Consider the following 12,017-nt stretch of genomic DNA (forward strand, 5'->3'; position numbering starts at 1 on the left):
GATGGGTGCTTCAACTCTCATACTTTATTCTTTCTTCCATTACTTACATATCCCAGCAAAATTTTTCAAGCAGTATACAATTACAATGTGATTACATTTTAGTTTCCTTCTAGTGAATGGTTATGAAAATACAGTGTGTTCCCCAATACCTTTACAAGAAACATTACATAGTACAGGTAAAGAAAACAAATTATTCCCCAAAACCTATGTACATTAATAACTAAGCAACTTGTTATAGATGAACAAAGTGTGAGCAAGCAAGGGAGTTTTCTCAGCCGGTTTCTCTTACTGGCAGGCAGCAATTTGCAGTTTCAAAGAAAGAATGAATTATTTATCTTTAAAAGTAATCTTGCAAGTGTCTTAAAAGAATCAAAAATCTAAACTTTTATATAAAAATCAGTCCTATCTACCTTAAATCCTTAGAATGCACATCTACTCATCAGCAATTCTTAATAAGCCATATTAGGAAGCTGAGGGCAAAAATGAGAAGAAATCAATCAGCAGCAGTGAGTCACGTCAGCCAGTGCTGCCATTGTTCTTGTTCCCTGACCATAAAGGGTCCCTAGCTTAACTAATAAGAGTGTGCCTTTTTAAACTTCAGATTGTTCCTTAAGATTTTCTACATCAGAGCCAGTAGCAACATCATCTTAACCTAGCTTCACTAACAACTTTATTTTTCCAAATGTTTTCTAAGAGTGGTGGTCACAGCTGACAATCTGCATCTCTAAGTTCTTTCCTAGGGTGGTGATTGAACCATTAATCTGCTCCAGCAGCAATGCCTGAAAGAGACCAAGCATTAGTATTGTGAGTGCCAGAGATACTGCCCAGTGAGGGGCTGGAAGCCCCCTTAAAGTTTTCGTATAATTCTTAGATTAAGACGGAAGTGAGGGCAGCAAGAAGAGCAGAACTCTGTAACAGCATGAAGTCCTCAGGACACGTGGTCCTTGGGGCTGTGCCACATGGAGGCTCACCCATGAGACTGTGGTTAACCTGTAGGCCAAATTCCATGAATTCTAAAGCCATTTGTCATTCCTCCTGCTTGGCCCTCCCTCAGCACCTAAGAAATTATCTTCATCCAGACCAGGTGGGCACCTCCAAGACAAGTCAACAAGCACCTTAGGCCATCCATTCAGAGGCACAGAATTCTTTAGAACCATGGAGTGGGAGTTCCATTCTGGAAACCAGGGCACAGGACTCTCATTGCATACTTGGAAGCATCCATCTAATGGGGTAACTTGTGGGTGATTAGAGATTGGAAAACTAAATTGATGAGTGAAATTGATGTTTAAAAAACTCTCCTGTACTCCAAAGACATACACTTTTTGGATCGCTTGGATTAGAGGGACAAATCCATAGTGACCCACCAATGACAAATAGGAATGATGGATGAAAGTGAAGTGCACGCCAGGCAGCACATGAGAAACATCAAGACTGTCGAAACACTATATCATTAGTAAACACTCTAGTTGCTGAATCCTTCCAAGTAACTGGGTGGGTCAAAGTGAGATCAGGTACCTAAGCCCAATAGACTCCCACACTTTCTACCAGCGGGGCGGAGAATAATGCCAGAACTGCTTAAAACAAGTGAGTAGGAGAAACATATTGCCCTTTGTCCTTGACCATTTGAATTCCTTTAGCAGTAAAGTGTTTAATCTGTTTCCAAGTTTGGAACAGACGCTTCTGGGTAGACTGGATAGGATGCTTTGGGCTCTGCTCTGCCTTGAAATTCATCATCTTCTGCATTCTCAACTTCTGGCACCTGTGATGCAGGCATCTCTTTTGTAACCTGGGAGTGTTCGACAAGACTCTCGGGAACCCAAGACGGACCATCAGCTTCCTGTGGGGAAAACTCAGATATAACCTTTCCCATACATTAGCATGGAATCAGGCCTGCACCAATTCCCTGTGGCAAATTTTTCCACAACCTCTCCTTCAAGGGCCTGTTTACTCATTAAATGTTGTGCAGCTGTTAATACCTGTAGATTCATTCTCAAAAATTTAAATAAAGTATGATTAGAAAGATTATCCAGGAGTAGTAGAGTAGTAAGAAGAAATATATATATATATATATATATATATATATATATATATATATATATATATATTCCCTATTTTTTTCAAGCAAAACTTTAATAGATCCATGTGTCTTTGATGACTGTAAGGGTTACCTGTTTTATGCGCAATTTTGAAGGTGGTGGTACAAAACTTCTCAAAAGCATCAGAAGTATATAAAGGAGTATTATCTGTATTTCAACATTTTTGGAAGGACAACTACAAAAAATGACAGCAGGCAGTGCATAATGCAATGCTCAACAGCTTGCATCCATCCAAAGGCCATAATGTATTAGGCAGTAAGTCTAAAGGATTAGCACCATAACGAGGAGCAGGCAGAGAAGCTATTCAAGCAAAGCAGTCTGGAACAATTTGTTGTGCCTGTTCTCCAGATAATTGAAATTGACACCAAAGTATAACAGATGGTTGACGAGGGAGTACATGAGATTCTGTAGCTTGCTTAAATCAAACCGACTCAGTAAGCACCTGAACAAGATGGTGAGAGCTACATGTACAATTTGATTTACCTCTGCCAAAGGACCAAGGAGACCAGACTGTACTCAAATGTATTGGAGAAAATAAGGTGCCTCCTAATTTTGGAGCTGTTGCTGAACCTGTTGAAACAAATGAAATTGTTCTTTATCCCCAATCCATTTTATAAAAGCACCAGGAAGTATTTGAGAAACCTGTCCAACAAACTATCAACATAGATATTCAGAGGTTCAGGGAATAACCTCAAAGGTTGGAGTAAAGCAAACAGACAAAGTTTCTGTGTCTCCATCAATAATAAGGTGACTCACTGACTGTAAGAGGTGAGAAACAAATTTGTGAGAGAGCTCTTCCAGACTCTGAAGAACTGATGAACATTCCTCAGAGGTCTATGGTAGACAGTCTCTGAGAAAACTGTTGAGCACTGGCATTAATTTGATCATAGGAAGTCCCTGAAACTTGCCAGATTCACTAGGCCCTCTCATTGCCAGAGTAAACAATAAGGGCTGATGATAGTTGCTCTTAGACAAGCCAAGCTGCAAAGAAGACTCTATCATCAGACCAACTGCCAGGAAGAAGCAGAAACTAGCTGAGTTGCCTGCAAGAGGTTTACACCAACTGAGTTGTCTGGAAAGGACACTCTCCAAGTCTTACCATGCAACAGGGTGTAAAAGTAAACTTTATTCTCCTGATGTAAATGCCATCTCGGAGGCTTACTGCCTCAGTCTGCTAACCTGGGCCTAGTCCTGGAAGCTTCTAGATTCTGTACAATCTTACATGAAACTGTGCTATATTACAGGGGGTTCAGGCTCACCTGGCTTTTAAAAATGAAGGTCAGGAGGATAACAGAGGACCCAATAATCCCTTAGTTGATGAAGGAGGAGCTTTTTGCTCAGTTAAACTGGTAAGAGCCACTTCAGGTGATTTTATAACTATACCACCAAGCAAAAAAGAAGGCTCCTCTGAGGCATCACGGAGATAAAGTAACTCAAGAAACTAAAGCTGCTTCCTTGTTCTCAGGGCCTTTTTAGTCTATTTCTTGAATTTTGTTTTTTTATATCTTCTTCTCTCCCACCCCCAACCCCACAGTCTCTTTTGAAGTAGACTGTCTAGCTTCAAATGACTATTGAATCACAACTAAATGAAATTCACACTGTGGGTGTAAACAATCACATATAAAATTCCATAGTGCTAACCCATCAATGGGAAACTCACATGGCCCTCATAGGTGACACTCTGGTTTTTAAAGTTTCATCCGTGCATTCCCATGTCTTTAAATTTACAGAAATTTCTTCAGGGAACCAAGGGAAAAATTTTTAAATGAAAATAAAGAAGCTTTCTAAAAGCTTTAGAAAATTACAACAACAATACAGAAGAAGCAAATGAAGCATCTGTAGACAAAGAAAGTGCTTTTCAGGCTCTTGCTGCCCCCATGTCTCACTTCTGACTCCATCACCTTTTCCTTCATAGTCCCTCCGGACAGACTTCTCTTATTTAAGATAGGCTAAGAGCCATAAAGACAGAGAAGCGAAGGATCAATACAGGCTGAAGTGCATAGACACACAGAGGTGGAGGGGCCCGAGAGGCTGTAGGAGCCTGAGAGATCAAAAGTAGAAGAGGATGAGAGGCATTGAGACAAAGGGACATAGAGGTTGGGTTGGTGGGGCATAGAGACTGAGCTATGTCCAGACAGAGAGGTTGAGGCTCCCAAGAGGATGAGGGCCGTAGAGCTGGAGCGGTATAGAGGCTGAGGCTATGAGTCAAAGACAGAGAGGACAATGGGCATAGAGCCCGAAGAGCATAGAGACAAAGAGGTTGAGGAACCGGAGAGGCCAAGGGGAGCATAGAGGCTGAGGGGCATAGAGACAAAGGGACAGAGAGGCTCATGCACTAGATCGGGTGGTGGTGGTGCATAGGGGTGGAGCTGCATGAAAGCCAAGGGGTATAAGAGGGTGAGGGAAAGAAAGTCCCAGGGGCATAGATGTATATTACATGTCATACTTACCCTTTTCTCCTTACTCTAGTCCCTGTTCAGGTGCCAATTGAGCTGAGCCAATGGGTCGTTCTTCCAGACAGATCCCTAGGGAGAAGAAGCAGAAAATCAGAAGGTGAAGACAGGAAGTTTGGGATCAGGAGTTCTTGCCCAAGCCGTCTTATGCCAAGCAAGTTTAAGCCACACAGCTTCTTACTTACTGTTGGCAGGGGAGAGGGAGGGCTAGTCAAGGTCAGCAGAAAGCAGAAAGTGATACAATGATGGCAAAGAGAACACAGAATGCTTCAGACACAGCTGCCTTAGGACTGATAACCACAGCCCCAGGGAAGAGTCATCCCGGAAAGTGCAACTCTGACTCCTTTGAGGCCCTGGCCCCAGGCCCAGACTGCACCTGAGCAAGGATGCAGAACTAATGTTCCTCTTTTCCTTTCATTGGGGCCCCTGAGAAAACCTTGCATCCGCCTGTCTCCCAACACTCTACCTTTGCATTTTTCTACCTCTCTGCCTTGCTGCCTCTCCAACTCTGCTTCAGCTCTTCTTGGCCTCTTTGCCTCCCTTCTCCAGTCTCTCTGCCCCTAAGGTTCTGGGCATCTCCATTTCTTCCTTTGCCTTTCTGCCCTTGCTTCTTGGCCTCCTTGCCTCTGTCTCTGTATTTCAGCTTCCACCTTTCTACCCTTGCCTCTCTATCTCTACTTCTCTATTCCTCTGAATTGGCCTGTGTGGCTCACTGGGCTCAACCTCTACTTTTGCCTCTGTCTCCAGGCCTCAGCCTTCACCCCTCTGCTTTTCTGCCCCTTAGCCCGTCTCCCTCTGCATTTCTTCCTTTGCTCCTCTGCTTCTGCATCTTCTCTGCCCTCTAGCCCCCTTCTCTGCCTCTACCTCTCTGTCTTTGTGCCTCCGATTTTCAGCCTCTCCAACTCTATGCCCCACATCCTCTCCCACCCTCGGCCTATCTGTCCCTCAGCCTCCCTAGCTGCACTGTCCCTGAGCATCTCTGTCTCTATGCCCCTTAGCATCTCAGGCCCTCAGCCTCTATACCGCTCCAGCTCTACGGCCCTCATCCTCTTGGGAGCCTCAACCTCTCTGTCTGGACATAGCTCAGTCTCTATGCCCCACCAACCCAACCTCTATGTCCCTTTGTCTCAATGCCTCTCATCCTCTTCTACTTTTGGTCTCTCAGGCTCCTACAGCCTCTCGGCCCCTCCACCTCTGTGTGTCTATGCACTTCAGCCTGTTGATCCTTCGCTTCTCTGTCTTTATGGCTCTTAGCCTAGATGCTCCTTGGCCTCTCTGCCCTTCTGTATCTTTGCCTCTCAGCTTCTGTGCTCCTAGGCCTTTCCTTCCCCTGGCCTCTGTCTCTATACAGTTCACCCCATGCCCCTTGGCCTTTCTGTCTCTAGGCCTATCTCTATGCCTCTCTGACTCTTATGAAGTTCAGACTGTATGCACTTTGGTCTCACTATGCCTCAGCTTCCCCTAGCCTCTGACTCTAAGCCAGGCTGCATCTGTCCCCCTCTCTCGCTATGCCCCTGGGACTTTCCCTCAGCCTCTATACCCCTTGGCTTTCATGCAGCTCCACCCCTATGCACCACCACCACCCGATCTAGTGCATGAGCCTCTCTGTCCCTTTGTCTCTATGCCTCTCAGCATCTATGCTCCCCTTGGCCTCTCTGGCCCCTCAACCTCTTTGTCTCTATGCTCTTCCGGCTCTATGCCCATTGTCCTCTCTGTCTTTATGCAGCTCAGCCTCTATGTCCTATGTCTCAAAGTCCCTCTGCATTTCTTTCTGACACTCTATGCCCCTTGGCCTTTCTGTCAATCTATCTCAATGGCTCTCGAATTTTTCTGGCTCCTCAACCTGTCTCTAACTCTTCAGCCTCTATGCCCACTGGCTTCTTTGTCTCAGTGTCTCTCAGCCTCTATGCCCATTGTCCTCTCTGTCCCTCTACCTCCATGGTCCTCACCCTTTCGGGCCCCTTGGCGCCTCTGTATCTATACAGCTTGGCCTCTATGCCCCTGGCACCTCTCTGTCCTTTTGTTTTTATGCCTCTCAGCCTCTCCCACTTTAAGCCTGTTGGAGCCCTCGGTCTCTCTGTCCCTCTATCTCTGTGGCCCTAGGCATATAGGGCCCCTCGCCCTTTCCTTCCCTAGGCCTCTAAGTCTCATACAGCTCAGCCTATATGACACTTGGCCCCTGTCCCGTTGTCTCTATGCCCCTCCGCCTCTCCTACTTTCAGTTTCTCCAGCCCCTCAACCACTCTGTCTCTATGTCCTTCAGCCTCCATTCCCCGTGGCCTCTTTGTACCTCAGCATCTACTAGTCGCTGTCTCTGAGCCGCACTGCATCTCTGTCTCTGAGACTCTATGCCCCCCCCAACCTCTCTGCCTTTCTATCTCCATGCCCCCGTGGCCTCTGTGTCTGTGCAGCTAAGCCCCTATCCCTCCACTCCACCGTGGCCTATCTGACTCAACGCAGCTCAGCCTCTATGTCCTCCGTGGCATCTCTATTTATATACAGCCCAGCCTCTATGCCCCTCTGCCTGTCAGCTTCTCTGTTGCTGAGACTCTATGTCCCTCAGCCTCTGTCCCTATTTCTCTATGGCTCCCAGCCTTTCTTTCCCTCAGCCTCTATGCCGCACCCCCAACCTCCGTGGCTACTCTATCTCCCTGCAGCTTGGCCTGTATGCCCCTCAGCTTCTCTGTCCCTGTATCTCTGGGTCCTCAGCATTTCTTTCACTCAGCTTCTATGCCCCCCACCCCCGCAGCATCTGTCTCTATACAGCTCAGCTTTTATGTCCATTGGAGTCTCTGTGTCTAGGCCCCTTGGCCTTTATGCCCCTTCCTGTGGCCACTCTTTCCTTTTGCAGCTCAGCCTCTATTCCCATGTCCCCTCTGTCCCTCTATTTCTATACGCCTTTGTTTCTATACCCCCACAGGCTATATTTCCTGCAACCTCTACAACCCCTCCCGTGGCCACTATGCTCCTCGTCTCTAAGAATTTTGTCCTCTATGTCCCTTGGTATCTTCGTGTCTAGGAACTTGGCCATTATGTCCCCATCCCCACCAATAACTTCTGTGTCTCTAGTCAGCTCAGCCTCTATGCCCCTCCTGGCCTCTCTGTTGCTGAGACTCTATGCCCTTTAGCCTCTATGTCTCTATATCTGAGGCCCTCTGCATTGCTGCCCATCTCTATTCTATGGCCCTCGGCCTCTCTTTCCGCCAGCCTCTATGTGCTCGCCACTCCTTCGAGCTTTCTCTGTCCTTATACACCTCGGCCTCTATGTCTCTATACCACCCAGGTTCTATGTCCTCCGAGTCCTGTGTCTATACAGCTCAGCCTCTATGCCCCCACCCCACCCCCCGTGGCCTCTCTGTGTCTATGTAACTCGGGCTCTATGTCTCAGTGGACTTTCTGACTCTATACAGCCCAGCCTCTATGACCCTCAGCCTCTCTGTCCCAACATTTCTGTAGCCCAATGGATCTCAGTCCCTCTATCTCTATGCCTGTATTGTCTCTATGGACCTCGGCCTCGCTTTCCTTCGGTCTCTTTGCCCCGCCCCGGGGGCCTCTCTGTCTCTATGCAGCCCAGCCTCTATGCCCCCTCCACCGCCTGACTATCTCTATGCAGTTCGGCCTCTATGCTTCTTTCTGGCCTCTCTGTCTCCTTGGAGCTTGGGCTCTATGGCCCCAGGGGACTCTGTCTCTATACAACCCAGCCTCTATGCCCTTTAGCCGCTGTATCAACATCTCTGTAGCCCTATGCATTTCTGTCCCTCTATCTGTGCCCCGCCCATTGTCGCTATGGCCCTCGGCCTCTCTATCTCTATGCAACTGGGCCTCTATGCTCCCTCCCTGTGGCCTGTCTGTAGACAGCCAAGCCTCTATGCCACGCCCCCTGGGGACTCTCTGTCTCTATGCAGCCCAAACTCTATCCCTCCCCTAACTTTCTGTCTCTATGCAGCTCGCACTCTATGCCTCCCCCCAACCCCCCCCACCCCCGTGGCCTGTCTCCCTGTAGCTTGAATTCTATGCCCCTCCCTGTGGCCTGTCTATATACAGCTCAGACTCTATGGCCCCCTGGAGCCTCTCTATCTCTATGCAGTGTGGCTTCTACGACCCCTGTGGCCTCACGGTCTCTATGTAGCCCAGTATCTATGCCCCTAGTGGCCTCTTGTCTCTATAAAGCTCAGCCTCTATGCCCCCCAGCCTCTGTACCTACATCTCTATAGCCTATGCATCTCTGTCTTTCTGCCTCTCTCTTCCCCCGCCCCCTTAGGCTTGCCCTCCCCCCCCCACCCCGTGGCCTGTCTCTGAAGCCCAGCCTCTATGACCCCTGTGACTTCTCTTGTGTCTACTAGCTCCGCCTCTATGGTCCTCGTGTACTCTCTGACTCTCTACAGCCCAGCCTCTACGCCCTCAGTCTCTCTGTAGCCCTATGCATCTCTGTCCCTCTATCTCTATGCCCGTATTGTCTCTATGGCCTTCGGCCTCGCTTTCCTTCAGTCTCTGTGCCCCGCCCCCGGGGCCTCTCTACACAGCCCAGCCTCTATGCCCCCTCCACCGCCTCACTAGCTCTATGCAGCTCGGCCTCTAGGCTGTCGTCTAGCCTCTCTGTCTCCATGGAGGTTGTGCTCTATGGCCCCTGGGGACGCTCTGTTTCTATACGAACCAGCCTCTATGCCCCTCAGCCTCTCTGTCCCAACATCTCTGTAGCCCTATACATCTCTGTCCCTCTATCTCTATGCTCCATTGTCTCTGTGGCCTTCAGCCTCTTTTTCCCTCAGCCTCTATGCACCCCTGTGGCCTCTCTATCTCTATGCAGTTGAGCCTCTATGCCCACTCCCTGTGGCCTGTCTCTATATTGCCAAACCTCTATGCCATTCTCTCCCCAGCCTCGCGTGGCCTCTGTGTCTATGCTATCCAATCTCTATGCCCATCCCCTCTTGGTCTTTCTGTTTGTACAGAGCCCAGCCTCTACGCCCCACTCCTTGGTGGCCTGTCTATATACAGCACAGCCTCTGTGGCCCCCTGAAGCTGGTCTATCTTTATGCAGTTTGGCTTCTATAATCCCCGTGGCCTCTCTAGCTCTATACAGTCCAGCCTCTATGCCCCCTCCCCGCCCCCCCACCCCGTCCTTATGCAGCCCGTACTCTATGCCTCCCACCCCACCGTAGCCTCTCAGCCTCTATGTAGTTCCGACTCTATGTCCCCCATGTCTTCTCTGGCTTTATACAGCTAAGCCTCTAATGACCCTCCGCCGTCTGATCCTTAACATTTATGTTGCTGAGACTCTATGCTCCTTAGCCTCTCTGTCCTTATATCTCTGTGGCCCTCTGCATCTCTATTTCTGTCTTTCTCTCAGCATCTTTTTTTTTTTTTTTTTTTTTTTTTTTTTTTTTTTTTTTTTTTTTTTTTTTTTTTGCCCTTGACATCTTTGCCTAAGGTTGTATGCCCACGCTCCCAACGCCTCCTTGTATCTATGCAACTAGGTCTCTATGCCCTCCTCTTTGCCTCGATACAGTCCAGTCTCTATGCAGCTCAGCCTCTATGCCCACCAGCCTCTGTACCTACATCTCTGTAGCCTATGTATCTCTGTCTCTCTCTTCCTCTCTATTCCCCTTTGTCTCTATAGCGTTAGGCCTGCCCCTGTGGACTAACCCCCTGCCCCTGTGGCCTCTCTGTATATGATTCGGTCTTCATGCCCCTGGTGGACTCTCTGTCTCTATGCAGCCCAACTTCTATGCTCCCTCCCCCGCCTCTCTGTCTCTATGCAGCTGGGTCTCTATGTCCCCTCCTCATGGCCTGTCTCTATACAGCCAAGCCTCTATGCTACGCCAATACCCCCCCACCCCCACCCCGTGGCCTTTCTGGCTCTATGCAGCTCAGCCTCTATGCTCTCCTCTGGCCTCGCTGGCTCCGTGGAGCTTGGGCTTTATGCCCCCCCCCCCCCCCGCCCCGTGGCCTGCCTCTCTCTCTCTCTCTCTCTCTCTCTCTCTCTCTCTCTCTCTCTCTCCCTCCCTCCCTCCCTCCCTCCCTCTCTCTCTCTCTCTCTCTCTCCTCTCCCAACTTCTTTGCCCCCTGTGGCCTCTCTATGCAGTTCATCCTCTATGACCTCCATGGTCTCTCTGTCTCTGTACAATTCAATCTCTATGCCCCTTGGCCTCTCTGTCCCTCTGGATCTCCTAGCCTCTGTCTCTAAGCACCTCTGCATTTCTGTCCCTGAGACTCTATGCCCCCTCAAACCCTTCTCTCCCTATATCTCTATGGCCCTCACCATCACTTCTTTGTCCCTATGGAGTTCAGCTTGCATGCCTCTTGGCCTCTCTATTACTGGGCTCCACCAAGCCCCTGTCTCTAAGCCTCTCTGCATCCCTGTTCCCCCTCTCTCTATGCCCCTTTATCTCTATGGCCCTCAGCCTCTTTTTCCCTCAGCCTCTATACCCTCAGTAGCCTCTTTGTCTTTATGCCTCTTAGCGTCTATGACCCCATTCCCCACTATTGGACTCAAACTTGGGGAGTCCACTTTGATCATAACACAAAATGCAAGTATAGCTTAGAATTCATTGTAGGGCAGGGCACTTACAAGGAAGCCAAAAAGCAGCAGTGCAGGCAGTCTCCTGAACTCTCCTTGTTCTGTAGTATAGGTTGGTCATAGATCTTCTATATGAACTGTATAACAAGGTTCCAGCAAAGAGGAGCTTGTCTACTTAGCCGGCCAATGTACCACTGTGGGTATTCTAAGAAAAAAGTGAGCTTTAACTCCACCCCAGGAAACTTGGCACTGCATAGTTTTCTCTGAGTAACAAATTTATCAATGATCTCCCAAACCAAGAACAATGCTCAGGATTGTGTATACCCAAGATCAAGGTCTACATACAAAGGAGCCTAGGAAAAGTCTCATCTGCTGGGAATGCTGACATTAGCCAAAGACCTTGTCTTTCCACAGATAGCATAGACCAGAGCAGCCAGCCCTCTACTAAACTACTGGAGAAGGGAAGAGAATGAGCTTCCAGTGCCATTCTTATTTTTCTCTTAACCAATTTCTCCAAAAGTGGTTCCCATATAACTATCGTGTTTCCACCTGTACTTTAAAAAATACATGTTTTCAGCATGCAGTCTCTGGATATAGCTGTCTCCTTAGATATCTGCCAGAGCCTGAAATACACAGAGGCACATGCTCAGAGCTAACCATTGAACTGATAATGAGGTTCCCAATGGAGGAGTTAGAGAGAAGACTGAAGGAGCTGAAAGGGTTTTTAGCCCCATGGGGAGAGCAATAATACCAACCAACCAGAGCTCCCAGGGTCAAAACCACCAGCCTGAGAGCACATAGGGAGGGACCCAAGGCTTCAGCTGTATATGTAGGGGAGGATGGCCTTGTCAGGCATAGGTGGGAGAAGAGGTCCTTGGTCCCATGAAGGCTAGATGCCCCAGTGTGGGGTAATTTGAGGGTGGGGAGGTGGGAGTGGGTGGGTGGGGGCAC

General features: G+C 48.6%; 1 long non-coding RNA gene across 2 annotated transcripts; it reads right to left on the reverse strand.

Annotated features, from left to right (window-relative positions):
• Window positions 1–11,270, reverse strand: LOC143435486 (uncharacterized). Of its 2 annotated transcripts, none has more exons than XR_013105828.1 (4): window positions 11,118–11,270; window positions 4,547–4,621; window positions 2,580–2,666; window positions 1–1,837 (listed from the first exon to the last, which is right to left on the reverse strand). It is a non-coding gene; the product is annotated as an uncharacterized LOC143435486 (long non-coding RNA). The 2 variants fall into 2 exon arrangements; XR_013105829.1 differs by lacking the exon at window positions 11,118–11,270 and adding an exon at window positions 4,735–8,492 and having other exon boundaries at window positions 12–1,837.
• Window positions 11,271–12,017: the final 747 nt, after the last annotated feature.

The sequence above is a fragment of the Arvicanthis niloticus genome, chromosome X (assembly GCF_011762505.2).
Source record: "Arvicanthis niloticus isolate mArvNil1 chromosome X, mArvNil1.pat.X, whole genome shotgun sequence".
NCBI lineage: Eukaryota > Metazoa > Chordata > Mammalia > Rodentia > Muridae > Arvicanthis > Arvicanthis niloticus.